Here is a 4285-nt window from a genome sequence, read left to right as displayed (position 1 = left end):
TTACACTACGCCAGCTCACCCTCGTTTGTGCAGTACTATGTAAAACCAGTTTCAGCGAAGCTGAAGTAACTGGAAAAAATCCTGTGAACACTGACATAATTCTTTGTCGTATCGTCCCTCTGTCAACTGAAACTTACAGCTGAACAGTTGTGTTCCCTTCTGGTATTCAAACCTGTTTTTATCAGTTGATATGACCATGGATCTAGGTCCATGATATGACCTAAGGCGGTGATACCACAGAACTCTTACACAGAACTCTTACACATAGAAGAATCATTAGCCACCCGTTCTGTCGCCGTCGCTCGACTGGTTGTCACGTGACGTCCGCCATTTTGGATAGCAATACTTTTTTGTGTTGAAGGCCGTAGCGCCATTCATTGACCGTGCTTTTCTGACATTTCGAACTGAGCCAGGCACTAAAATGCCTTATTGTGCGGCTATAAACTACACAAATCGTTTGGCAGGAGGATGTTGAAAGACTTTTCACAGGTGAGTTTGACACTGGTAAGCTATGATGAGAATGACAAGTGAATTAATGCCCCAAATTACGTTATACATTCAGGTGGAGCGTATATCTGGCTTACTTGAGCTCAATCATTACGTAGTCCCAAACACTCGATTCTGTGTTTGGCGTGTATGCTGTCTGTTTATCTCTGTTAAAAAAAAAAAATTGAAGTACAGGTGTAGGGCCTGGTCTACGTTGTGTGGAAGGGCAAACAGTATTGTAAATTACATGTAAACGTACTCGTGTAAATCTGATTCAAGGTGTACATGTAGATTTGTTTTATAGACTAAAATATTAAGGATATGGGCTAAAATTTTGTTAACTATACACAGCCCAGTCGCTGTACATGGTACGTCGCGACAGGGCTGTACGAGTGCGACCACCAACCACTAGGAGAGCGACGTAATCGTATTACGATAGCTTTGACTTTTGATACTTACGATCATTTTTGTCACCTCAAACTCATCGAGTATACTCTTCAATATTTACTCTACATCTGATGCTATCAGTATTCAAATGTACGTAATGAAACTTACCGAAATTGATCATCATATCCAGCATGTCCACACCGTACACAATCTTTCACGCCAGGCCAATCCACACCGTACACAATCTTTCAAACCCAACACGCCAGGCCAAGTTTAGATATCGGGTGGTCACGTGATGTGAATGCCCTTTCAAAAGGTCGCGCTGTCGACCGTGCTGCTACACTCAAGCAGCGTGCGCACGGTTACTAGTATAGAGCTATAAACTGTACTGGGCTTGGCAGCGGCTGGCGTCTGGTCGGGCGAGGAACATTGAGCTCCATACCACGGTTATTGTGTAGCAGACGCCAAGGTTTGTTCGACACTTTCAACGCACACGCGCTCGCTCTGGAGCACATCCGGTCACGCATGCGCATAAGTCAAGGCGCCATTTTGAATCCTGCAACGACGAAGCCCGACGGTCAGGAATTGCGCCAGAAAGTGTCATTTATTTGTTCCACGGACTTATCGCAAGTGGTCTCCATGGACCCAATGTGGCGAACTATTCTTCTGTAATAGAAACATGCATTTAACGTGAGTAAAGTATTCTGTTTAAAGGAGAAAAGTATACATGTTCCTACGTTTTGTAGTTGTGTTGAGGTTCCTCACTTCGAGGCTGCATGCCGTGCTCGTCAGACGCTGTTTTCGCATAGCGTAACAGTGTCTGGTCGGGCTAAAATTTTATTAAACTTTACCTCTGAATTGGCCAGATCCCACCCAAGGTTGTGAGTCTCTTCCGAATACAACAAAGTTAGGGGTAATGATATTATTATTAATATATTGTACAACCAGGGAGGTGGTCTCTCTGGGTGCGCGTGCATGTTATCAATACTGTGCAGTTTGTATGATTCAACTACACACACCACACTGCATTAATAGCTGCACCATCCAGAATTCACCTGCTACAGCTGTACATGTGCGATGTAGAAACCTATCTGCTTTTGTGCTCAGTTGAACCTTATCCTTGGCATGTGCAAGGGTGCCGATATGTAAAGTTAAATTCATCTTTAATCCTAAGACTCCTATTCTAGGGGTTAGTACTATTTCATCATGTACCAACTTATTCTTGGCTGTTGAATAGTTTTAGCTACACAGTAGTACACTGTACCTTATGGGTAATGGTACATAATTCTATAGAAAACTAACTATACACAGCCCAGTCGCTGTACATGGTACGGCGATGTACCATGTACAGCGACTGGGCTGTGTATAGTTAGGCCTGGCGTGAAAGATTGTGTACCGTGTGGACATGTTGGATATGATGATCAATTTCGGTAAGTTTCATTGCGTACATTTGAATACTGATAGCATCAGATGTAGAGTAAATATTGAAGAGTATACTCGATGAGTTTGAGGTGACAAAAATGATGTTAAGTATCAAAATTCAAAGCTATCGTGATACGATTACGTCGCTCTCCTAGTGGTTGGTGGTCGCGCTCGTACAGCCCTGTCGCGACGTACCATGTACAGCGACTGGGCTGTGTATAGTTAATAGAAAACTTGCATGTTTTTAATCTTACCAGGAGCATTCACATGCAATCATCTTGCGTATCAAGTTTTAATATTGTAGTTGCACATGTTTAAGAGGTCTTGCAATTCTGATATGGTAGTAATTTTCATGTGTATACATGTTCTCTCCGTGTTAAAAATCCTAGATTTCCAAAAAGTGATGTTGCTCTTCACCAAAGATGGACTGAACATGAGAAGAGACCACTGGACTCCAAAGCCCTTCTCCACCTAGTGTTCCCACCACTTCAAAGAAAACACTTCGATTACTCAGGCCAGACAACAAGGCTGCAGCCAGTGTCCATTATTCATGGACTTTGGGTTGTTGCCATGTATTGCATCTTAGTTCATTACCGTATACATGGTACATGCATTTGAATTGGTGATATGTAATAGTTGTCATATTTGTGATATTTTTCTTGCCTACATATTGTTACCACATTATTTTCTCATACCATGAGGTAGCATGTTTTCATAGGCCTTCACAAGGATTTCATTTTGAATCACCCTTGAAGCTAGCAAGAGCAAGTGAAAATCTATATGGATGTACTGCCTTTGATATTGTTGCCAAGAATGCCTTTGATGTTCTTGCTGGACAATGTCCATTGTTCATGGATTTTATGTTGATTTTCATGGTTATAATAGTTGTCAGAAATTTGCAATACTGGTTGTCTCACCTACATTATGTGTATAAGCCAGTTCAGGGTTAGCTCACTGGCACATTGGTACAAATGACCATTCTTCTTTCTCAGTTGATTAGGCGCTCCATGAGTTTTCAAACGAGAGAAGGTATTTCAGCTTACCCGACGTAAAAATTTATGGAATTCATCAGTCGTGTTCAAACAGAGAATGAACTTGCATAGACCAGGTGACCAGGATGATCCATCAATTAGCACTTTGGAAATCATCCATTTCATTATTTTGCATCAAATGTATTAACAATCTTTTTCTATTGATACTGTCAACTACTAGTACACTGTACCACTTTTGCTGTCAGGTGGATGTGCTGGCAAGCACCACTCATAATGATCACTTAATCATTACATCACAGATGCTTATCTTAGTGAATAAAAACACCAACATCGAACATGCTCTGCCGGTACAGAGCTATTACCTTTTTCTGCTCATGCTCACAGTGGAACCCTGAACTGGCTTATTATTGGCATGCTTCCAAGGCATGTATTGCCTGTGATTATAGTCATCGTACAGTGTGTTATGTATAATAATGGTACTTCTGGCAAATTAGTAGTACACTTGTATGTCACTGTTCTGTGGTTGATTCTCAGCAATCAACATTGACCTTGATAATTGTAAAATACATTTTTTTTTTAAAAATCAGTAAAACTAACTGTTTATCTTTGCTTTCTGTTTTATATGGGAAAAAAATCTTAAAAGGAGTTCATGGTTGTGTGTGTGTCTGTGTGTGTGTGTGCATGTGAATATACATTGCATTCATTATACATGTATATATAGGCCTATATATATGTACATGTGTATATATATATATATGTAAACATGTATATTTTCATTGAGTAGGTAGTCCACATGTTAACATGATGATCAAAAACAAAAACAAAACTGGAAGAAAGTTCATGCTGTATTCATCAGCAGTTTATTTCTCCACAAATTTTCAAACGATTCACTCTTTCTGTAGAAAGTATCAACACTTGAGAAAGAGCGAATCGCTCAAAAATTTTTGTGCAGAGATAAACATGGTGAATAAAGTATGAACTTTGTTCCAGTTTTGTTT

General features: G+C 40.3%; 1 long non-coding RNA gene across 1 annotated transcript; it reads left to right on the top strand.

The window, feature by feature from the left end:
* The first annotated feature begins 276 nt into the window (after nt 1–276).
* LOC140242732 (uncharacterized) lies at nt 277–3622 on the top strand. Its single transcript, XR_011902148.1, has 2 exons — nt 277–489; nt 2685–3622. It is a non-coding gene; the product is annotated as an uncharacterized lncRNA (long non-coding RNA).
* Nucleotides 3623–4285: the final 663 nt, after the last annotated feature.

This window comes from Diadema setosum, chromosome 19 (genome assembly GCF_964275005.1).
Source record: "Diadema setosum chromosome 19, eeDiaSeto1, whole genome shotgun sequence".
NCBI lineage: Eukaryota > Metazoa > Echinodermata > Echinoidea > Diadematoida > Diadematidae > Diadema > Diadema setosum.
The sequence above is the reverse complement of the archived record's forward strand: the minus strand, read 5'-3'. Positions and strand labels throughout refer to the sequence as shown.